General features: G+C 46.6%; 12 non-coding genes across 12 annotated transcripts; all 12 read right to left on the bottom strand.

The window, feature by feature from the left end:
* Positions 1 to 1461: 1461 nt before the first annotated feature.
* trnal-uag (transfer RNA leucine (anticodon UAG)) lies at positions 1462 to 1543 on the bottom strand. Its single transcript has one exon. It is a non-coding gene; the product is annotated as a tRNA-Leu (tRNA).
* A 1930-nt stretch (positions 1544 to 3473) lies between these two features.
* trnal-uag (transfer RNA leucine (anticodon UAG)) lies at positions 3474 to 3555 on the bottom strand. The gene has a single exon. It is a non-coding gene; the product is annotated as a tRNA-Leu (tRNA).
* Positions 3556 to 5485: 1930 nt separating this feature from the next.
* Positions 5486 to 5567, bottom strand: trnal-uag (transfer RNA leucine (anticodon UAG)). The gene has a single exon. It is a non-coding gene; the product is annotated as a tRNA-Leu (tRNA).
* Positions 5568 to 7496: 1929 nt separating this feature from the next.
* Positions 7497 to 7578, bottom strand: trnal-uag (transfer RNA leucine (anticodon UAG)). Its single transcript has one exon. It is a non-coding gene; the product is annotated as a tRNA-Leu (tRNA).
* A 1929-nt stretch (positions 7579 to 9507) lies between these two features.
* trnal-uag (transfer RNA leucine (anticodon UAG)) lies at positions 9508 to 9589 on the bottom strand. Its single transcript has one exon. It is a non-coding gene; the product is annotated as a tRNA-Leu (tRNA).
* A 1929-nt stretch (positions 9590 to 11518) lies between these two features.
* Positions 11519 to 11600, bottom strand: trnal-uag (transfer RNA leucine (anticodon UAG)). Its single transcript has one exon. It is a non-coding gene; the product is annotated as a tRNA-Leu (tRNA).
* A 1930-nt stretch (positions 11601 to 13530) lies between these two features.
* trnal-uag (transfer RNA leucine (anticodon UAG)) lies at positions 13531 to 13612 on the bottom strand. Its single transcript has one exon. It is a non-coding gene; the product is annotated as a tRNA-Leu (tRNA).
* Positions 13613 to 15542: 1930 nt separating this feature from the next.
* Positions 15543 to 15624, bottom strand: trnal-uag (transfer RNA leucine (anticodon UAG)). The gene has a single exon. It is a non-coding gene; the product is annotated as a tRNA-Leu (tRNA).
* A 1930-nt stretch (positions 15625 to 17554) lies between these two features.
* On the bottom strand, positions 17555 to 17636 carry trnal-uag (transfer RNA leucine (anticodon UAG)). Its single transcript has one exon. It is a non-coding gene; the product is annotated as a tRNA-Leu (tRNA).
* Positions 17637 to 19566: 1930 nt separating this feature from the next.
* On the bottom strand, positions 19567 to 19648 carry trnal-uag (transfer RNA leucine (anticodon UAG)). The gene has a single exon. It is a non-coding gene; the product is annotated as a tRNA-Leu (tRNA).
* A 1956-nt stretch (positions 19649 to 21604) lies between these two features.
* Positions 21605 to 21686, bottom strand: trnal-uag (transfer RNA leucine (anticodon UAG)). The gene has a single exon. It is a non-coding gene; the product is annotated as a tRNA-Leu (tRNA).
* Positions 21687 to 23636: 1950 nt separating this feature from the next.
* Positions 23637 to 23718, bottom strand: trnal-uag (transfer RNA leucine (anticodon UAG)). Its single transcript has one exon. It is a non-coding gene; the product is annotated as a tRNA-Leu (tRNA).
* Between the last annotated feature and the right edge of the window lie 252 nt (positions 23719 to 23970).

Below are 23970 nucleotides of genomic sequence, written 5' to 3'. Positions count from 1 at the left end.
CCAGTGTGTTGAAAACTATAGCATGGCCCTCAAACCACCCAGAGACCCGGACCCCGCAGCACCCATGTTTGCAGGCTCACTTGGCTGCACAATGTCACAAGGACACTCAGTATTACACCACCGACAATGGGACGGACACAAAAGGACACAGAAAAAACCGGAGAGGGTCTTTCTGGCCATACAAAGGGAGGGACAGAGAAAGACACTGCGGAAACCAAAGAGAGAGAGACAGACAGACAGACAGACCGAATAACACGAAGCAGAGACTGAGGGAATACCGAGACTGCGAGAGAAACAGAGAGGGAGGTAGACAGACAGGGAAACGGAGACTGAGATGAAGAGAGAGACATGCATGAAGGTGCGTTCTGCTGTGTAAACAAATTCCCTGTAGTGTAAAAATGTTCCCTGTTATATAAAATTGTTCCCACTTGTGTAAAGATGGTCGCTGTTGTGTACATATTCTCCCTGTCTTTTTAGAGGTTTTTTGTGCTTTGTAAAGATGTCCGCTATTGAGTAATGTGTTTCCTGTTGTGTGAAGGTACTCCGTGTTGTGTAACGGTGTACGTTTTGTGTGGAGGTATTCCCTGTAGTGTAAAGGCCAAGAGCATCATCTGGTGCTGGCGACGCGGCGCTGCAGGAATGCGTTGAGAGAAAGGGGAAGGCCAAGGCTGCTGCAACTTTGCAGCATTTGCAGCTTCTGTTGGTGCGAATAAAGTGTTTTGAAAGTTGTGTTGCAGGTTCTTGTGTTTATTGCAAGAAGGAAGTTGCTGTAAGTAAAGCATAAAGTGTGATAAAAAACCTGACGCATTGAGCCTGAAATTTTGCATAATTCTAAGAGGAGAGAACAATAGGAATAATGTGCCCTCCTAATCACATCCTCCTCAGACTAATGCTATGAAAAACACATCTGACTCTCATCCTGAAGTCAGGGTCCAGATCCCCTCCCCCACACTTTTCTTTTGCAGAATGCATCTTCTCTTAACCATGTCTTAATGTAACTTTCGCTGTCTGGATAGGTTAGAATGAAAAAAGGATACTCGTGTTAAATTAATCGGATTGCAGCACACGAGTGAATGGGAGGTGCTGTTCAACCGGCAAGTTTGGAAGGGCGAACGGGGAAACGACGGAGAGATGGTGGGTGCGAGAGTGACAGCAATGGGGGAGCTCGGTCGATAGATTGCAAGAAATGGAAGAAAGAAAATTGTAAAAGTGGTGCATATCTGAATAAGTGAGAGGCAGCAGATGTGCAGACGAGTGAGTGAACGGCCTGAATTCAGTTGGCTGGGTGACGGTGTTTGTAGTGTTCGGTGCGGGGTTCAGGCCAATTGTGGACCAGTGGAAATTCTGTGAATCGGATCTGCCTGTATGTAGCAACTGAAGGAAAAGGTGACACAAAACCGGCATGCCTGCCCGGTTTACTGCTGTTGGTGAAGCGACGAAATTTAGGAATGTCGCAATATCTGGCAGCGGTGGGATTCGAACCCACGCCCCCGAAGAGACTGGAGCCTAAATCCAGCGCCTTAGACCGCTCGGCCACGCTACCACATCCAGCCGTTACGGAATCTGAAACTAGTACCTGGCGATTGAAATGTGGCATGGTCTTGTAAATACCAGGGGAAACAAAAGGAAATTAAATTCGTGGACGGCAAACTCACTTCTGATGCAACCCAGTAGATCAGAAGAAGCTACGTGTTCACAGGGCAACTCTAATAAATAGACGTTTGCTGGAACACAACCATTGTAAATTTCATTCATAATTTATCCCTGTTGTTTATTGCAAGCAGGAAGTTGGTGTAAGTAAAGTGTGATAAAAATAAGTGCGTTTGATTGTTGCTAGCAATAGAGGATTTTATTGCTGCTGTAAATAAGAATGCGACTAGCAGAGGATGGTTTCGATCCATCGACCTCTGAGTTATGGGCCCAGCACGCTTCCGCTGCGCCACTCTGCTTTCGGCTGGTGTGTAATCCCGGCTGGTGCTTAGGTTCCGATGCCTCACAGGCCTGTGTGTTAGCGAGACGAATGTCAGCATCCAGGCTGTGTTGAAAACTATAGCATGGCCCTCAAACCACCCAGAGACCCGGACCCCGCAGCACCCGTGTTTGCAGGCTCACTTGGCTGCACAATGTCACAAGGACACTCAGTATTACACCACCGACAATGGGACGGACACAAAAGGACACAGAAAAAAACGGAGAGGGTCTTTCTGGCCATACAAAGGGAGGGACAGAGAAAGACACTGCGGAAACCAAAGAGAGAGAGACAGACAGACAGACAGACCGAATAACACGAAGCAGAGACAGAGACTGAGGGAAAACCGAGACTGCGAGAGAAACAGAGAGGGAGGTAGACAGACAGGGAAACGGAGACTGAGATGAAGAGAGAGACATGCATGAAGGTGCGTTCTGCTGTGTAAACAAATTCCCTGTAGTGTAAAAATGTTCCCTGTTATATAAAATTGTTCCCACTTGTGTAAAGATGGTCGCTGTTGTGTACATATTCTCCCTGTCTTTTTAGAGGTTTTTTGTGCTTTGTAAAGATGTCCGCTATTGAGTAATGTGTTTCCTGTTGTGTGAAGGTACTCCGTGTTGTGTAACGGTGTACGTTTTGTGTGGAGGTATTCCCTGTAGTGTAAAGGCCAAGAGCATCATCTGGTGCTGGCGACGCGGCGCTGCAGGAATGCTTTGAGAGAAAGGGGAAGGCCAAGGCTGCTGCAACTTTGCAGCATTTGCAGCTTCTGTTGGTGCGAATAAAGTGTTTTGAAAGTTGTGTTGCAGGTTCTTGTGTTTATTGCAAGAAGGAAGTTGCTGTAAGTAAAGCATAAAGTGTGATAAAAAACCTAACGCATTGAGCCTGAAATTTTGCATAATTCTAAGAGGAGAGAACAATAGGAATAATGTGCCCTCCTAATCACATCTTCCTCAGACTATTGCTATGAAAAACACATCTGACTCTCATCCTGAAGTCAGGGTCCAGATCCCCTCCCCCACACTTTTCTTTTGCAGAATGCATCTTCTCTTAACCATGTCTTAATGTAACTTTCGCTGTCTGGATAGGTTAGAATGAAAAAAAGATACTCGTGTTAAATTAATCGGATTGCAGCACACGAGTGAATGGGAGGTGCTGTTCAACCGGTAAGTTTGGAAGGGCGAACGGGGAAACGACGGAGAGATGGTGGGTGCGAGAGTGACAGCAATGGGGGAGCACGGTCCATAGATTGCAAGAAATGGAAGAAAGAAAAATGTAAAAGTGGTGCATATCTGAATAAGTGAGAGGCAGCAGGTGTGCAGACGAGTGAGTGAACGGTGTTTGTACTGTTCGGTGCGGGGTTCAGGCCAATTGTGGACCAGTGGAAATTCTGCGAATCGGATCTGCCTGCATGTAGCAACTGAAGGAAAAGGTGACACAAAACCGGCATGCCTGCCCGGTTTACTGCTGTTGGTGAAGCGACGAAATTTAGAAATGTCGCAATATCTGGCAGCGGTGGGATTCGAACCCACGCCCCCGAAGAGACTGGAGCCTAAATCCAGCGCCTTAGACCGCTCGGCCACGCTACCACATCCAGCCATTACACAATCTGAAACTAGTACCTGGTGATTGAAATGTGGCATGGTCTTGTAAATATCAGGGGAAACAAAAGGAAATTAAATTCGTGGACGGCAAACTCACTTCTGATGCAACCCAGTAGATCAGAAGAAGCTACGTGTTCACAGGGCAACTCTAATAAATAGACGTTTGCTGGAACACAACCATTGTAAATTTCATTCATAATTTATCCCTGTTGTGTATTGCAAGCAGGAAGTTGGTGTAAGTAAAGTGTGATATAAATAAGTGCGTTTGATTGTTGCTAGCAATAGAGGATTTTATTGCTGGTGTAAATAAGAATGCGACTAGCAGAGCATGGTTTCGATCCATCGACCTCTGGGTTATGGGCCCAGCACGCTTCCGCTGCGCCACTCTGCTTTCGGCTGGTGTGGGATCCCGGCTGGTGCTTAGGTTCTGATGCCTCACAGGCCTGTGTGTTAGCGAGACGAATGTCAGCATCCAAGCTGTGTTGAAAACTATAGCATGGCCCTCAAACCACCCAGAGACCCGGACCCCGCAGCACCCGTGTTTGCAGGCTCACTTGGCTGCACAATGTCACAAGGACACTCAGTATTACACCACCGACAATGGGACGGACACAAAAGGACACAGAAAAAAACGGAGAGGGTCTTTCTGGCCATACAAAGGGAGGGACAGAGAAAGACACTGCGGAAACCAAAGAGAGAGAGACAGACAGACAGACAGACCGAATAACACGAAGCAGAGACAGAGACTGAGGGAAAACCGAGACTGCGAGAGAAACAGAGAGGGAGGTAGACAGACAGGGAAACGGAGACTGAGATGAAGAGAGAGACATGCATGAAGGTGCGTTCTGCTGTGTAAACAAATTCCCTGTAGTGTAAAAATGTTCCCTGTTATATAAAATTGTTCCCACTTGTGTAAAGATGGTCGCTGTTGTGTACATATTCTCCCTGTCTTTTTAGAGGTTTTTTGTGCTTTGTAAAGATGTCCGCTATTGAGTAATGTGTTTCCTGTTGTGTGAAGGTACTCCGTGTTGTGTAACGGTGTACGTTTTGTGTGGAGGTATTCCCTGTAGTGTAAAGGCCAAGAGCATCATCTGGTGCTGGCGACGCGGCGCTGCAGGAATGCTTTGAGAGAAAGGGGAAGGCCAAGGCTGCTGCAACTTTGCAGCATTTGCAGCTTCTGTTGGTGCGAATAAAGTGTTTTGAAAGTTGTGTTGCAGGTTCTTGTGTTTATTGCAAGAAGGAAGTTGCTGTAAGTAAAGCATAAAGTGTGATAAAAAACCTAACGCATTGAGCCTGAAATTTTGCATAATTCTAAGAGGAGAGAACAATAGGAATAATGTGCCCTCCTAATCACATCTTCCTCAGACTATTGCTATGAAAAACACATCTGACTCTCATCCTGAAGTCAGGGTCCAGATCCCCTCCCCCACACTTTTCTTTTGCAGAATGCATCTTCTCTTAACCATGTCTTAATGTAACTTTCGCTGTCTGGATAGGTTAGAATGAAAAAAAGATACTCGTGTTAAATTAATCGGATTGCAGCACACGAGTGAATGGGAGGTGCTGTTCAACCGGTAAGTTTGGAAGGGCGAACGGGGAAACGACGGAGAGATGGTGGGTGCGAGAGTGACAGCAATGGGGGAGCACGGTCCATAGATTGCAAGAAATGGAAGAAAGAAAAATGTAAAAGTGGTGCATATCTGAATAAGTGAGAGGCAGCAGGTGTGCAGACGAGTGAGTGAACGGTGTTTGTACTGTTCGGTGCGGGGTTCAGGCCAATTGTGGACCAGTGGAAATTCTGCGAATCGGATCTGCCTGCATGTAGCAACTGAAGGAAAAGGTGACACAAAACCGGCATGCCTGCCCGGTTTACTGCTGTTGGTGAAGCGACGAAATTTAGAAATGTCGCAATATCTGGCAGCGGTGGGATTCGAACCCACGCCCCCGAAGAGACTCGAGCCTAAATCCAGCGCCTTAGACCGCTCGGCCACGCTACCACATCCAGCCATTACACAATCTGAAACTAGTACCTGGTGATTGAAATGTGGCATGGTCTTGTAAATATCAGGGGAAACAAAAGGAAATTAAATTCGTGGACGGCAAACTCACTTCTGATGCAACCCAGTAGATCAGAAGAAGCTACGTGTTCACAGGGCAACTCTAATAAATAGACGTTTGCTGGAACACAACCATTGTAAATTTCATTCATAATTTATCCCTGTTGTGTATTGCAAGCAGGAAGTTGGTGTAAGTAAAGTGTGATATAAATAAGTGCGTTTGATTGTTGCTAGCAATAGAGGATTTTATTGCTGGTGTAAATAAGAATGCGACTAGCAGAGAATGGTTTCGATCCATCGACCTCTGGGTTATGGGCCCAGCACGCTTCCGCTGCGCCACTCTGCTTTCGGCTGGTGTGGGATCCCGGCTGGTGCTTAGGTTCTGATGCCTCACAGGCCTGTGTGTTAGCGAGACGAATGTCAGCATCCAAGCTGTGTTGAAAACTATAGCATGGCCCTCAAACCACCCAGAGACCCGGACCCCGCAGCACCCGTGTTTGCAGGCTCACTTGGCTGCACAATGTCACAAGGACACTCAGTATTACACCACCGACAATGGGACGGACACAAAAGGACACAGAAAAAAACGGAGAGGGTCTTTCTGGCCATACAAAGGGAGGGACAGAGAAAGACACTGCGGAAACCAAAGAGAGAGAGACAGACAGACAGACAGACCGAATAACACGAAGCAGAGACAGAGACTGAGGGAAAACCGAGACTGCGAGAGAAACAGAGAGGGAGGTAGACAGACAGGGAAACGGAGACTGAGATGAAGAGAGAGACATGCATGAAGGTGCGTTCTGCTGTGTAAACAAATTCCCTGTAGTGTAAAAATGTTCCCTGTTATATAAAATTGTTCCCACTTGTGTAAAGATGGTCGCTGTTGTGTACATATTCTCCCTGTCTTTTTAGAGGTTTTTTGTGCTTTGTAAAGATGTCCGCTATTGAGTAATGTGTTTCCTGTTGTGTGAAGGTACTCCGTGTTGTGTAACGGTGTACGTTTTGTGTGGAGGTATTCCCTGTAGTGTAAAGGCCAAGAGCATCATCTGGTGCTGGCGACGCGGCGCTGCAGGAATGCTTTGAGAGAAAGGGGAAGGCCAAGGCTGCTGCAACTTTGCAGCATTTGCAGCTTCTGTTGGTGCGAATAAAGTGTTTTGAAAGTTGTGTTGCAGGTTCTTGTGTTTATTGCAAGAAGGAAGTTGCTGTAAGTAAAGCATAAAGTGTGATAAAAAACCTAACGCATTGAGCCTGAAATTTTGCATAATTCTAAGAGGAGAGAACAATAGGAATAATGTGCCTCCTAATCACATCTTCCTCAGACTATTGCTATGAAAAACACATCTGACTCTCATCCTGAAGTCAGGGTCCAGATCCCCTCCCCCACACTTTTCTTTTGCAGAATGCATCTTCTCTTAACCATGTCTTAATGTAACTTTCGCTGTCTGGATAGGTTAGAATGAAAAAAAGATACTCGTGTTAAATTAATCGGATTGCAGCACACGAGTGAATGGGAGGTGCTGTTCAACCGGTAAGTTTGGAAGGGCGAACGGGGAAACGACGGAGAGATGGTGGGTGCGAGAGTGACAGCAATGGGGGAGCACGGTCCATAGATTGCAAGAAATGGAAGAAAGAAAAATGTAAAAGTGGTGCATATCTGAATAAGTGAGAGGCAGCAGGTGTGCAGACGAGTGAGTGAACGGTGTTTGTACTGTTCGGTGCGGGGTTCAGGCCAATTGTGGACCAGTGGAAATTCTGCGAATCGGATCTGCCTGCATGTAGCAACTGAAGGAAAAGGTGACACAAAACCGGCATGCCTGCCCGGTTTACTGCTGTTGGTGAAGCGACGAAATTTAGAAATGTCGCAATATCTGGCAGCGGTGGGATTCGAACCCACGCCCCCGAAGAGACTCGAGCCTAAATCCAGCGCCTTAGACCGCTCGGCCACGCTACCACATCCAGCCATTACACAATCTGAAACTAGTACCTGGTGATTGAAATGTGGCATGGTCTTGTAAATATCAGGGGAAACAAAAGGAAATTAAATTCGTGGACGGCAAACTCACTTCTGATGCAACCCAGTAGATCAGAAGAAGCTACGTGTTCACAGGGCAACTCTAATAAATAGACGTTTGCTGGAACACAACCATTGTAAATTTCATTCATAATTTATCCCTGTTGTGTATTGCAAGCAGGAAGTTGGTGTAAGTAAAGTGTGATATAAATAAGTGCGTTTGATTGTTGCTAGCAATAGAGGATTTTATTGCTGGTGTAAATAAGAATGCGACTAGCAGAGAATGGTTTCGATCCATCGACCTCTGGGTTATGGGCCCAGCACGCTTCCGCTGCGCCACTCTGCTTTCGGCTGGTGTGGGATCCCGGCTGGTGCTTAGGTTCTGATGCCTCACAGGCCTGTGTGTTAGCGAGACGAATGTCAGCATCCAAGCTGTGTTGAAAACTATAGCATGGCCCTCAAACCACCCAGAGACCCGGACCCCGCAGCACCCGTGTTTGCAGGCTCACTTGGCTGCACAATGTCACAAGGACACTCAGTATTACACCACCGACAATGGGACGGACACAAAAGGACACAGAAAAAAACGGAGAGGGTCTTTCTGGCCATACAAAGGGAGGGACAGAGAAAGACACTGCGGAAACCAAAGAGAGAGAGACAGACAGACAGACAGACCGAATAACACGAAGCAGAGACAGAGACTGAGGGAAAACCGAGACTGCGAGAGAAACAGAGAGGGAGGTAGACAGACAGGGAAACGGAGACTGAGATGAAGAGAGAGACATGCATGAAGGTGCGTTCTGCTGTGTAAACAAATTCCCTGTAGTGTAAAAATGTTCCCTGTTATATAAAATTGTTCCCACTTGTGTAAAGATGGTCGCTGTTGTGTACATATTCTCCCTGTCTTTTTAGAGGTTTTTTGTGCTTTGTAAAGATGTCCGCTATTGAGTAATGTGTTTCCTGTTGTGTGAAGGTACTCCGTGTTGTGTAACGGTGTACGTTTTGTGTGGAGGTATTCCCTGTAGTGTAAAGGCCAAGAGCATCATCTGGTGCTGGCGACGCGGCGCTGCAGGAATGCTTTGAGAGAAAGGGGAAGGCCAAGGCTGCTGCAACTTTGCAGCATTTGCAGCTTCTGTTGGTGCGAATAAAGTGTTTTGAAAGTTGTGTTGCAGGTTCTTGTGTTTATTGCAAGAAGGAAGTTGCTGTAAGTAAAGCATAAAGTGTGATAAAAAACCTAACGCATTGAGCCTGAAATTTTGCATAATTCTAAGAGGAGAGAACAATAGGAATAATGTGCCTCCTAATCACATCTTCCTCAGACTATTGCTATGAAAAACACATCTGACTCTCATCCTGAAGTCAGGGTCCAGATCCCCTCCCCCACACTTTTCTTTTGCAGAATGCATCTTCTCTTAACCATGTCTTAATGTAACTTTCGCTGTCTGGATAGGTTAGAATGAAAAAAAGATACTCGTGTTAAATTAATCGGATTGCAGCACACGAGTGAATGGGAGGTGCTGTTCAACCGGTAAGTTTGGAAGGGCGAACGGGGAAACGACGGAGAGATGGTGGGTGCGAGAGTGACAGCAATGGGGGAGCACGGTCCATAGATTGCAAGAAATGGAAGAAAGAAAAATGTAAAAGTGGTGCATATCTGAATAAGTGAGAGGCAGCAGGTGTGCAGACGAGTGAGTGAACGGTGTTTGTACTGTTCGGTGCGGGGTTCAGGCCAATTGTGGACCAGTGGAAATTCTGCGAATCGGATCTGCCTGCATGTAGCAACTGAAGGAAAAGGTGACACAAAACCGGCATGCCTGCCCGGTTTACTGCTGTTGGTGAAGCGACGAAATTTAGGAATGTCGCAATATCTGGCAGCGGTGGGATTCGAACCCACGCCCCCGAAGAGACTGGAGCCTAAATCCAGCGCCTTAGACCGCTCGGCCACGCTACCACATCCAGCCATTACACAATCTGAAACTAGTACCTGGTGATTGAAATGTGGCACGGTCTTGTAAATACCAGGGGAAACAAAAGGAAATTAAATTCGTGGACGGCAAACTCACTTCTGATGCAACCCAGTAGATCAGAAGAAGCTGCGTGTTCACAGGGCAACTCTAATAAATAGACGTTTGCTGGAACACAATCATTGTAAATTTCATTCATAAATTATCCCTCTTGTGTATTGCAAGCAGGAAGTTGGTGTAAGTAAAGTGTGATAAAAATAAGTGCGTTTGATTGTTGCTAGCAGCAGAGGATTTTTTTGCTGGTGTAAATAAGTATGCGACTAGCAGAGGATGGTTTCGATCCATCGATCTCTGGGTTATGGGCCCAGCACGCTTCCGCTGCGCATCTCTGCTTTCGGCTGGTGTGGGATCCCGGCTGGTGCTTAGGTTTCGATGCCTCACAGGCCTGTGTTTTAGCGAGACAAATGTCAGCATCCAGGCTGTGTTGAAAACTATAGCATGGCCCTCAAACCATCCAGAGACCCGGACCCCGCAGCACCCGTGTTTGCAGGCTCACTTGGCTGCACAATGTCACAAGGACACTCAGTATTACACCACCGACAATGGGACGGACACAAAAGGACACAGAAAAAACCGGCAAGGGTCTTTCTGGCAATACAAAGGGAGGGACAGAGAAAGACACTGCGGAAACCAAAGAGAGAGAGACAGACAGACAGACAGACAGACCGAATAACACGAAGCAGAGACAGAGGGAAAACCGAGACTGCGAGAGAAACAGAGAGGGAGGTAGACAGACAGGGAAACGGAGACTGAGATGAAGAGAGAGACATGCATGAAGGTGCGTTCTGCTGTGTAAACAAATTCCCTGTAGTGTAAAAATGTTCCCTGTTGTATAAAATTGTTCCCTCTTGTGTAAAGATGGTCGTTGTTGTGTACAGATTCTCCCTGTTTTTTTAGAGGTTTTGTGTGCTTTGTAAAGATGTCCGCTATTGAGTAATGTGTTTCCTGTTGTGTAAAGGTACTCCGTGTTGTGTAACGGTGTTCCGTTTTGTGTGGAGGTATTCCCTGTAGTGTAAAGGCCAAGAGCATCATCTGGTGCTGGCGGCGCGGCGCTGCAGGAATGCGTTGAGAGAAAGGGGAAGGCCAAGGCTGCTGCAACTTTGCAGCATTTGCAGCTTCTGTTGGTGCGAATAAAGTGTTTTGAAAGTTGTGTTGCAGGTTCTTGTGTTTATTGCAAGAAGGAAGTTGCTGTAAGAAAAGCATAAAGTGTGATAAAAAACCTGACGCATTGAGCCTGAAATTTTGCATAATTCTAAGAGGAGAGAACAATAGGAATAATGTGCCCTCCTAATCACATCTTCCTCAGACTAATGCTATGAAAAACACATCTGACTCTCATCCTGAAGTCAGGGTCCAGATCCCCTCCCCCACACTTTTCTTTTGCAGAATGCATCTTCTCTTAACCATGTCTTAACGTAACTTTCGCTGTCTGGATAGTTTAGAATGAAAAAAAGATACTCGTGTTAAATTAATCGGATTACAGCACACGAGTGAATGGGAGGTGCTGTTCAACTGGCAAGTTTGGAAGGGCGAACGGGGAAACGACGGAGAGATGGTGGGTGCGCGAGTGACAGCAATGGGGGAGCACGGTCGATAGATTGCAAGAAATGGAAGAAAGAAAAATGTAAAAGTGGTGCATATCTGAATAAGTGAGAGGCAGCAGGTGTGCAGACGAGTGAGTGAACGGTGTTTGTACTGTTCGGTGCGGGGTTCAGGCCAATTGTGGACCAGTGGAAATTCTGCGAATCGGATCTGCCTGTATGTAGCAACTGAAGGAAAAGGTGACACAAAACCGGCATGCCTGCCCGGTTTACTGCTGTTGGTGAAGCGACGAAATTTAGAAATGTCGCAATATCTGGCAGCGGTGGTATTCGAACCCACGCCCCCGAAGAGACTGGAGCCTAAATCCAGCACCTTAGACCGCTCGGCCACGCTACCACATCCAGCCGTTACGCAATCTGAAGCTAGTACCTGGTGATTGAAATGTGGCATGGTCTTGCAAATACCAGGGGAAACAAAAGGAAATTAAATTCGTGGACGGCAAACTCACTTCTGATGCAACCCAGTAGATCAGAAGAAGCTACGTGTTCACAGGGCAACTCTAATAAATAGACGTTTGCTGGAACACAACCATTGTAAATTTCATTCATAATTTATCCCTGTTGTGTATTGCAAGCAGGAAGTTGGTGTAAGTAAAGTGTGATATAAATAAGTGCGTCTGATTGTTGCTAGCAATAGAGGATTTTATTGCTGGTGTAAATAAGAATGCGACTAGCAGAGAATGGTTTCGATCCATCGATCTCTGGGTTATGGGCCCAGCACGCTTCCGCTGCGCCACTCTGCTTTCGGCTGGTGTGGGATCCCGGCTGGTGCTTAGGTTCTGATGCCTCACAGGCCTGTGTGTTAGCGAGACGAATGTCAGCATCCAAGCTGTGTTGAAAACTATAGCATGGCCCTCAAACCACCCAGAGACCCGGACCCCGCAGCACCCGTGTTTGCAGGCTCACTTGGCTGCACAATGTCACAAGGACACTCAGTATTACACCACCGACAATGGGACGGACACAAAAGGACACAGAAAAAAACGGAGAGGGTCTTTCTGGCCATACAAAGGGAGGGACAGAGAAAGACACTGCGGAAACCAAAGAGAGAGAGACAGACAGACAGACAGACCGAATAACACGAAGCAGAGACAGAGACTGAGGGAAAACCGAGACTGCGAGAGAAACAGAGAGGGAGGTAGACAGACAGGGAAACGGAGACTGAGATGAAGAGAGAGACATGCATGAAGGTGCGTTCTGCTGTGTAAACAAATTCCCTGTAGTGTAAAAATGTTCCCTGTTATATAAAATTGTTCCCACTTGTGTAAAGATGGTCGCTGTTGTGTACATATTCTCCCTGTCTTTTTAGAGGTTTTTTGTGCTTTGTAAAGATGTCCGCTATTGAGTAATGTGTTTCCTGTTGTGTGAAGGTACTCCGTGTTGTGTAACGGTGTACGTTTTGTGTGGAGGTATTCCCTGTAGTGTAAAGGCCAAGAGCATCATCTGGTGCTGGCGACGCGGCGCTGCAGGAATGCTTTGAGAGAAAGGGGAAGGCCAAGGCTGCTGCAACTTTGCAGCATTTGCAGCTTCTGTTGGTGCGAATAAAGTGTTTTGAAAGTTGTGTTGCAGGTTCTTGTGTTTATTGCAAGAAGGAAGTTGCTGTAAGTAAAGCATAAAGTGTGATAAAAAACCTAACGCATTGAGCCTGAAATTTTGCATAATTCTAAGAGGAGAGAACAATAGGAATAATGTGCCCTCCTAATCACATCTTCCTCAGACTATTGCTATGAAAAACACATCTGACTCTCATCCTGAAGTCAGGGTCCAGATCCCCTCCCCCACACTTTTCTTTTGCAGAATGCATCTTCTCTTAACCATGTCTTAATGTAACTTTCGCTGTCTGGATAGGTTAGAATGAAAAAAAGATACTCGTGTTAAATTAATCGGATTGCAGCACACGAGTGAATGGGAGGTGCTGTTCAACCGGTAAGTTTGGAAGGGCGAACGGGGAAACGACGGAGAGATGGTGGGTGCGAGAGTGACAGCAATGGGGGAGCACGGTCCATAGATTGCAAGAAATGGAAGAAAGAAAAATGTAAAAGTGGTGCATATCTGAATAAGTGAGAGGCAGCAGGTGTGCAGACGAGTGAGTGAACGGTGTTTGTACTGTTCGGTGCGGGGTTCAGGCCAATTGTGGACCAGTGGAAATTCTGCGAATCGGATCTGCCTGCATGTAGCAACTGAAGGAAAAGGTGACACAAAACCGGCATGCCTGCCCGGTTTACTGCTGTTGGTGAAGCGACGAAATTTAGAAATGTCGCAATATCTGGCAGCGGTGGGATTCGAACCCACGCCCCCGAAGAGACTGGAGCCTAAATCCAGCGCCTTAGACCGCTCGGCCACGCTACCACATCCAGCCATTACACAATCTGAAACTAGTACCTGGTGATTGAAATGTGGCATGGTCTTGTAAATATCAGGGGAAACAAAAGGAAATTAAATTCGTGGACGGCAAACTCACTTCTGATGCAACCCAGTAGATCAGAAGAAGCTACGTGTTCACAGGGCAACTCTAATAAATAGACGTTTGCTGGAACACAACCATTGTAAATTTCATTCATAATTTATCCCTGTTGTGTATTGCAAGCAGGAAGTTGGTGTAAGTAAAGTGTGATATAAATAAGTGCGTTTGATTGTTGCTAGCAATAGAGGATTTTATTGCTGGTGTAAATAAGAATGCGACTAGCAGAGAATGGTTTCGATCCATCGACCTCTGGGTTATGGGCCCAGCACGCTTCCGCTGCGCCACTCTGCTTTCGGCTGGTGTGGGATCCCGGCTGGTGCTTAGGTTCTGATGCCTCACAGGCCTGTGTGTTAGCGAGACGAATGTCAGCATCCAAGCTGTGTTGAAAACTATAGCATGGCCCTCAAACCACCCAGAGACCCGGACCCCGCAGCACCCGTGTTTGCAGGCTCACTTGGCTGCACAATGTCACAAGGACACTCAGTATTACACCACCGACAATGGGACGGACACAAAAGGACACAGAAAAAAACGGAGAGGGTCTTTCTGGCCATACAAAGGGAGGGACAGAGAAAGACACTGCGGAAACCAAAGAGAGAGAGACAGACAGACAGACAGACCGAATAACACGAAGCAGAGACAGAGACTGAGGGAAAACCGAGACTGCGAGAGAAACAGAGAGGGAGGTAGACAGACAGGGAAACGGAGACTGAGATGAAGAGAGAGACATGCATGAAGGTGCGTTCTGCTGTGTAAACAAATTCCCTGTAGTGTAAAAATGTTCCCTGTTATATAAAATTGTTCCCACTTGTGTAAAGATGGTCGCTGTTGTGTACATATTCTCCCTGTCTTTTTAGAGGTTTTTTGTGCTTTGTAAAGATGTCCGCTATTGAGTAATGTGTTTCCTGTTGTGTGAAGGTACTCCGTGTTGTGTAACGGTGTACGTTTTGTGTGGAGGTATTCCCTGTAGTGTAAAGGCCAAGAGCATCATCTGGTGCTGGCGACGCGGCGCTGCAGGAATGCTTTGAGAGAAAGGGGAAGGCCAAGGCTGCTGCAACTTTGCAGCATTTGCAGCTTCTGTTGGTGCGAATAAAGTGTTTTGAAAGTTGTGTTGCAGGTTCTTGTGTTTATTGCAAGAAGGAAGTTGCTGTAAGTAAAGCATAAAGTGTGATAAAAAACCTAACGCATTGAGCCTGAAATTTTGCATAATTCTAAGAGGAGAGAACAATAGGAATAATGTGCCCTCCTAATCACATCTTCCTCAGACTATTGCTATGAAAAACACATCTGACTCTCATCCTGAAGTCAGGGTCCAGATCCCCTCCCCCACACTTTTCTTTTGCAGAATGCATCTTCTCTTAACCATGTCTTAATGTAACTTTCGCTGTCTGGATAGGTTAGAATGAAAAAAAGATACTCGTGTTAAATTAATCGGATTGCAGCACACGAGTGAATGGGAGGTGCTGTTCAACCGGTAAGTTTGGAAGGGCGAACGGGGAAACGACGGAGAGATGGTGGGTGCGAGAGTGACAGCAATGGGGGAGCACGGTCCATAGATTGCAAGAAATGGAAGAAAGAAAAATGTAAAAGTGGTGCATATCTGAATAAGTGAGAGGCAGCAGGTGTGCAGACGAGTGAGTGAACGGTGTTTGTACTGTTCGGTGCGGGGTTCAGGCCAATTGTGGACCAGTGGAAATTCTGCGAATCGGATCTGCCTGCATGTAGCAACTGAAGGAAAAGGTGACACAAAACCGGCATGCCTGCCCGGTTTACTGCTGTTGGTGAAGCGACGAAATTTAGAAATGTCGCAATATCTGGCAGCGGTGGGATTCGAACCCACGCCCCCGAAGAGACTGGAGCCTAAATCCAGCGCCTTAGACCGCTCGGCCACGCTACCACATCCAGCCATTACACAATCTGAAACTAGTACCTGGTGATTGAAATGTGGCATGGTCTTGTAAATATCAGGGGAAACAAAAGGAAATTAAATTCGTGGACGGCAAACTCACTTCTGATGCAACCCAGTAGATCAGAAGAAGCTACGTGTTCACAGGGCAACTCTAATAAATAGACGTTTGCTGGAACACAACCATTGTAAATTTCATTCATAATTTATCCCTGTTGTGTATTGCAAGCAGGAAGTTGGTGTAAGTAAAGTGTGATATAAATAAGTGCGTTTGATTGTTGCTAGCAATAGAGGATTTTATTGCTGGTGTAAATAAGAATGCGACTAGCAGAGAATGGTTTCGATCCATCGACCTCTGGGTTATGGGCCCAGCACGCTTCCGCTGCGCCACTCTGCTTTCGGCTGGTGTGGGATCCCGGCTGGTGCTTAGGTTCTGATGCCTCACAGGCCTGTGTGTTAGCGAGACGAATGTCAGCATCCAAGCTGTGTTGAAAACTATAGCATGGCCCTCAAACCACCCAGAGACCCGGACCCCGCAGCACCCGTGTTTGCAGGCTCACTTGGCTGCACAATGTCACAAGGACACTCAGTATTACACCACCGACAATGGGACGGACACAAAAGGACACAGAAAAAAACGGAGAGGGTCTTTCTGGCCATACAAAGGGAGGGACAGAGAAAGACACTGCGGAAACCAAAGAGAGAGAGACAGACAGACAGACAGACCGAATAACACGAAGCAGAGACAGAGACTGAGGGAAAACCGAGACTGCGAGAGAAACAGAGAGGGAGGTAGACAGACAGGGAAACGGAGACTGAGATGAAGAGAGAGACATGCATGAAGGTGCGTTCTGCTGTGTAAACAAATTCCCTGTAGTGTAAAAATGTTCCCTGTTATATAAAATTGTTCCCACTTGTGTAAAGATGGTCGCTGTTGTGTACATATTCTCCCTGTCTTTTTAGAGGTTTTTTGTGCTTTGTAAAGATGTCCGCTATTGAGTAATGTGTTTCCTGTTGTGTGAAGGTACTCCGTGTTGTGTAACGGTGTACGTTTTGTGTGGAGGTATTCCCTGTAGTGTAAAGGCCAAGAGCATCATCTGGTGCTGGCGACGCGGCGCTGCAGGAATGCTTTGAGAGAAAGGGGAAGGCCAAGGCTGCTGCAACTTTGCAGCATTTGCAGCTTCTGTTGGTGCGAATAAAGTGTTTTGAAAGTTGTGTTGCAGGTTCTTGTGTTTATTGCAAGAAGGAAGTTGCTGTAAGTAAAGCATAAAGTGTGATAAAAAACCTAACGCATTGAGCCTGAAATTTTGCATAATTCTAAGAGGAGAGAACAATAGGAATAATGTGCCCTCCTAATCACATCTTCCTCAGACTATTGCTATGAAAAACACATCTGACTCTCATCCTGAAGTCAGGGTCCAGATCCCCTCCCCCACACTTTTCTTTTGCAGAATGCATCTTCTCTTAACCATGTCTTAATGTAACTTTCGCTGTCTGGATAGGTTAGAATGAAAAAAAGATACTCGTGTTAAATTAATCGGATTGCAGCACACGAGTGAATGGGAGGTGCTGTTCAACCGGTAAGTTTGGAAGGGCGAACGGGGAAACGACGGAGAGATGGTGGGTGCGAGAGTGACAGCAATGGGGGAGCACGGTCCATAGATTGCAAGAAATGGAAGAAAGAAAAATGTAAAAGTGGTGCATATCTGAATAAGTGAGAGGCAGCAGGTGTGCAGACGAGTGAGTGAACGGTGTTTGTACTGTTCGGTGCGGGGTTCAGGCCAATTGTGGACCAGTGGAAATTCTGCGAATCGGATCTGCCTGCATGTAGCAACTGAAGGAAAAGGTGACACAAAACCGGCATGCCTGCCCGGTTTACTGCTGTTGGTGAAGCGACGAAATTTAGAAATGTCGCAATATCTGGCAGCGGTGGGATTCGAACCCACGCCCCCGAAGAGACTGGAGCCTAAATCCAGCGCCTTAGACCGCTCGGCCACGCTACCACATCCAGCCATTACACAATCTGAAACTAGTACCTGGTGATTGAAATGTGGCATGGTCTTGTAAATATCAGGGGAAACAAAAGGAAATTAAATTCGTGGACGGCAAACTCACTTCTGATGCAACCCAGTAGATCAGAAGAAGCTACGTGTTCACAGGGCAACTCTAATAAATAGACGTTTGCTGGAACACAACCATTGTAAATTTCATTCATAATTTATCCCTGTTGTGTATTGCAAGCAGGAAGTTGGTGTAAGTAAAGTGTGATATAAATAAGTGCGTTTGATTGTTGCTAGCAATAGAGGATTTTATTGCTGGTGTAAATAAGAATGCGACTAGCAGAGAATGGTTTCGATCCATCGACCTCTGGGTTATGGGCCCAGCACGCTTCCGCTGCGCCACTCTGCTTTCGGCTGGTGTGGGATCCCGGCTGGTGCTTAGGTTCTGATGCCTCACAGGCCTGTGTGTTAGCGAGACGAATGTCAGCATCCAAGCTGTGTTGAAAACTATAGCATGGCCCTCAAACCACCCAGAGACCCGGACCCCGCAGCACCCGTGTTTGCAGGCTCACTTGGCTGCACAATGTCACAAGGACACTCAGTATTACACCACCGACAATGGGACGGACACAAAAGGACACAGAAAAAAACGGAGAGGGTCTTTCTGGCCATACAAAGGGAGGGACAGAGAAAGACACTGCGGAAACCAAAGAGAGAGAGACAGACAGACAGACAGACCGAATAACACGAAGCAGAGACAGAGACTGAGGGAAAACCGAGACTGCGAGAGAAACAGAGAGGGAGGTAGACAGACAGGGAAACGGAGACTGAGATGAAGAGAGAGACATGCATGAAGGTGCGTTCTGCTGTGTAAACAAATTCCCTGTAGTGTAAAAATGTTCCCTGTTATATAAAATTGTTCCCACTTGTGTAAAGATGGTCGCTGTTGTGTACATATTCTCCCTGTCTTTTTAGAGGTTTTTTGTGCTTTGTAAAGATGTCCGCTATTGAGTAATGTGTTTCCTGTTGTGTGAAGGTACTCCGTGTTGTGTAACGGTGTACGTTTTGTGTGGAGGTATTCCCTGTAGTGTAAAGGCCAAGAGCATCATCTGGTGCTGGCGACGCGGCGCTGCAGGAATGCTTTGAGAGAAAGGGGAAGGCCAAGGCTGCTGCAACTTTGCAGCATTTGCAGCTTCTGTTGGTGCGAATAAAGTGTTTTGAAAGTTGTGTTGCAGGTTCTTGTGTTTATTGCAAGAAGGAAGTTGCTGTAAGTAAAGCATAAAGTGTGATAAAAAACCTAACGCATTGAGCCTGAAATTTTGCATAATTCTAAGAGGAGAGAACAATAGGAATAATGTGCCCTCCTAATCACATCTTCCTCAGACTATTGCTATGAAAAACACATCTGACTCTCATCCTGAAGTCAGGGTCCAGATCCCCTCCCCCACACTTTTCTTTTGCAGAATGCATCTTCTCTTAACCATGTCTTAATGTAACTTTCGCTGTCTGGATAGGTTAGAATGAAAAAAAGATACTCGTGTTAAATTAATCGGATTGCAGCACACGAGTGAATGGGAGGTGCTGTTCAACCGGTAAGTTTGGAAGGGCGAACGGGGAAACGACGGAGAGATGGTGGGTGCGAGAGTGACAGCAATGGGGGAGCACGGTCCATAGATTGCAAGAAATGGAAGAAAGAAAAATGTAAAAGTGGTGCATATCTGAATAAGTGAGAGGCAGCAGGTGTGCAGACGAGTGAGTGAACGGTGTTTGTACTGTTCGGTGCGGGGTTCAGGCCAATTGTGGACCAGTGGAAATTCTGCGAATCGGATCTGCCTGCATGTAGCAACTGAAGGAAAAGGTGACACAAAACCGGCATGCCTGCCCGGTTTACTGCTGTTGGTGAAGCGACGAAATTTAGAAATGTCGCAATATCTGGCAGCGGTGGGATTCGAACCCACGCCCCCGAAGAGACTGGAGCCTAAATCCAGCGCCTTAGACCGCTCGGCCACGCTACCACATCCAGCCCTTACACAATCTGAAACTAGTACCTGGTGATTGAAATGTGGCATGGTCTTGTAAATATCAGGGGAAACAAAAGGAAATTAAATTCGTGGACGGCAAACTCACTTCTGATGCAACCCAGTAGATCAGAAGAAGCTACGTGTTCACAGGGCAACTCTAATAAATAGACGTTTGCTGGAACACAACCATTGTAAATTTCATTCATAATTTATCCCTGTTGTGTATTGCAAGCAGGAAGTTGGTGTAAGTAAAGTGTGATATAAATAAGTGCGTTTGATTGTTGCTAGCAATAGAGGATTTTATTGCTGGTGTAAATAAGAATGCGACTAGCAGAGAATGGTTTCGATCCATCGACCTCTGGGTTATGGGCCCAGCACGCTTCCGCTGCGCCACTCTGCTTTCGGCTGGTGTGGGATCCCGGCTGGTGCTTAGGTTCTGATGCCTCACAGGCCTGTGTGTTAGCGAGACGAATGTCAGCATCCAAGCTGTGTTGAAAACTATAGCATGGCCCTCAAACCACCCAGAGACCCGGACCCCGCAGCACCCGTGTTTGCAGGCTCACTTGGCTGCACAATGTCACAAGGACACTCAGTATTACACCACCGACAATGGGACGGACACAAAAGGACACAGAAAAAAACGGAGAGGGTCTTTCTGGCCATACAAAGGGAGGGACAGAGAAAGACACTGCGGAAACCAAAGAGAGAGAGACAGACAGACAGACAGACCGAATAACACGAAGCAGAGACAGAGACTGAGGGAAAACCGAGACTGCGAGAGAAACAGAGAGGGAGGTAGACAGACAGGGAAACGGAGACTGAGATGAAGAGAGAGACATGCATGAAGGTGCGTTCTGCTGTGTAAACAAATTCCCTGTAGTGTAAAAATGTTCCCTGTTATATAAAATTGTTCCCACTTGTGTAAAGATGGTCGCTGTTGTGTACATATTCTCCCTGTCTTTTTAGAGGTTTTTTGTGCTTTGTAAAGATGTCCGCTATTGAGTAATGTGTTTCCTGTTGTGTGAAGGTACTCCGTGTTGTGTAACGGTGTACGTTTTGTGTGGAGGTATTCCCTGTAGTGTAAAGGCCAAGAGCATCATCTGGTGCTGGCGACGCGGCGCTGCAGGAATGCTTTGAGAGAAAGGGGAAGGCCAAGGCTGCTGCAACTTTGCAGCATTTGCAGCTTCTGTTGGTGCGAATAAAGTGTTTTGAAAGTTGTGTTGCAGGTTCTTGTGTTTATTGCAAGAAGGAAGTTGCTGTAAGTAAAGCATAAAGTGTGATAAAAAACCTAACGCATTGAGCCTGAAATTTTGCATAATTCTAAGAGGAGAGAACAATAGGAATAATGTGCCCTCCTAATCACATCTTCCTCAGACTATTGCTATGAAAAACACATCTGACTCTCATCCTGAAGTCAGGGTCCAGATCCCCTCCCCCACACTTTTCTTTTGCAGAATGCATCTTCTCTTAACCATGTCTTAATGTAACTTTCGCTGTCTGGATAGGTTAGAATGAAAAAAAGATACTCGTGTTAAATTAATCGGATTGCAGCACACGAGTGAATGGGAGGTGCTGTTCAACCGGTAAGTTTGGAAGGGCGAACGGGGAAACGACGGAGAGATGGTGGGTGCGAGAGTGACAGCAATGGGGGAGCACGGTCCATAGATTGCAAGAAATGGAAGAAAGAAAAATGTAAAAGTGGTGCATATCTGAATAAGTGAGAGGCAGCAGATGCGCAGACGAGTGAGTGAACGGCCTGAATTCAGTTGGCTGGGTGACGGTGTTTGTCCTGTTCGGTGCGGGGTTCAGGCCAATTGTGGACCAGTGGAAATTCTGTGAATCGGATCTGCCTGTATGTAGCAACTGAAGGAAAAGGTGACACAAAACCGTCATGCCTGCCCGTTTTACTGCTGTTGGTGAAGCGACGAAATTTAGGAATGTCGCAATATCTGGCAGCGGTGGGATTCGAACCCACGTCCCCGAAGAGACTGGAGCCTAAATCCAGCGCCTTAGACCGCTCGGCCACGCTACCACATTCAGCCGTTACGCAATCTGAAACTAGTACCTGGCGATTGAAATGTGGCACGGTCTTGTAAATACCAGGGGAAACAAAAGGAAATTAAATTCGTGGACGGCAAACTCACTTCTGATGCAACCCAGTAGATCAGAAGAAGCTACGTGTTCACAGGGCAACTCTAATAAATAGACGTTTGCTGGAACACAACCATTGTAAATTTCATTCATAATTTATCCCTGTTGTTTATTGCAAGCAGGAAGTTGGTGTAAGTAAAGTGTGATAAAAATAAGTGCGTTTGATTGTTGCTAGCAATAGAGGATTTTATTGCTGCTGTAAATAAGAATGCGACTAGCAGAGGATGGTTTCGATCCATCGACCTCTGGGTTATGGGCCCAGCACGCTTCCGCTGCGCCACTCTGCTTTCGGCTGGTGGGGGATCCCGGCTGGTGCTTAGGTTCCGATGCCTCACAGGCCTGTGTGTTAGCGAGACGAATGTCAGCATCCAGGCTGTGTTGAAAACTATAGCATGGCCCTCAAACCACCCAGAGACCCGGACCCCGCAGCACCCATGTTTGCAGGCTCACTTGGCTGCACAATGTCACAAGGACACTCAGTATTACACCACCGACAATGGGACGGACACAAAAGGACACAGAAAAAACCGGAGAGGGTCTTTCTGGCCATACAAAGGGAGGGACAGAGAAAGACACTGCGGAAACCAAAGAGAGAGAGACAGACAGACAGACAGACCGAATAACACGAAGCAGAGACTGAGGGAATACCGAGACTGCGAGAGAAACAGAGAGGGAGGTAGACAGACAGGGAAACGGAGACTGAGATGAAGAGAGAGACATGCATGAAGGTGCGTTCTGCTGTGTAAACAAATTCCCTGTAGTGTAAAAATGTTCCCTGTTATATAAAATTGTTCCCACTTGTGTAAAGATGGTCGCTGTTGTGTACATATTCTCCCTGTCTTTTTAGAGGTTTTTTGTGCTTTGTAAAGATGTCCGCTATTGAGTAATGTGTTTCCTGTTGTGTGAAGGTACTCCGTGTTGTGTAACGGTGTACGTTTTGTGTGGAGGTATTCCCTGTAGTGTAAAGGCCAAGAGCATCATCTGGTGCTGGCGACGCGGCGCTGCAGGAATGCTTTGAGAGAAAGGGGAAGGCCAAGGCTGCTGCAACTTTGCAGCATTTGCAGCTTCTGTTGGTGCGAATAAAGTGTTTTGAAAGTTGTGTTGCAGGTTCTTGTGTTTATTGCAAGAAGGAAGTTGCTGTAAGTAAAGCATAAAGTGTGATAAAAAACCTAACGCATTGAGCCTGAAATTTTGCATAATTCTAAGAGGAGAGAACAATAGGAATAATGTGCCCTCCTAATCACAGCTTCCTCAGACTATTGCTATGAAAAACACATCTGACTCTCATCCTGAAGTCAGGGTCCAGATCCCCTCCCCCACACCTTTCTTTTGCAGAATGCATCTTCTCTTAACCATGTCTTAATGTAACTTCCGCTGTCTGGATAGGTTAGAATGAAAAAAAGATACTCGTGTTAAATTAATCGGATTGCAGCACACGAGTGAATGGGAGGTGCTGTTCAACCGGCAAGTTTGGAAGGGCGAACGGGGAAACGACGGAGAGATGGTGGGTGCGAGAGTGACAGCAATGGGGGAGCACGGTCGATAGATTGCAAGAAATGGAAGAAAGAAAAATGTAAAAGTGGTGCATATCTGAATAAGTGAGAGGCAGCAGATGTGCAGACGAGTGAGTGAACGGCCTGAATTCAGTTGGCTGGGTGACGGTGTTTGTCCTGTTCGGTGCGGGGTTCAGGCCAATTGTGGACCAGTGGAAATTCTGTGAATCGGATCTGCCTGTATGTAGCAACTGAAGGAAAAGGTGACACAAAACCGTCATGCCTGCCCGTTTTACTGCTGTTGGTGAAGCGACGAAATTTAGGAATGTCGCAATATCTGGCAGCGGTGGGATTCGAACCCACGCCCCCGAAGAGACTGGAGCCTAAATCCAGCGCCTTAGACCGCTCGGCCACGCTACCACATCCAGCCGTTACGCAATCTGAAACTAGTACCTGGCGATTGAAATGTGGCACGGTCTTGTAAATACCAGGGGAAACAAAAGGAAATTAAATTCGTGGACGGCAAACTCACTTCTGATGCAACCCAGTAGATCAGAAGAAGCTACGTGTTCACAGGGCAACTCTAATAAATAGACGTTTGCTGGAACACAACCATTGTAAATTTCATTCATAATTTATCCCTGTTGTTTATTGCAAGCAGGAAGTTGGTGT

This window comes from Somniosus microcephalus, unplaced genomic scaffold (genome assembly GCF_052327205.1).
Source record: "Somniosus microcephalus isolate GS21.2 unplaced genomic scaffold, FLI_Smic_1.0 scaffold1672, whole genome shotgun sequence".
In the NCBI taxonomy this organism is placed as follows: Eukaryota; Metazoa; Chordata; class Chondrichthyes; order Squaliformes; family Somniosidae; genus Somniosus; species Somniosus microcephalus.
Note: the sequence above shows the minus strand (reverse complement) of the source record. Positions and strands in the feature narration are given on the sequence as shown.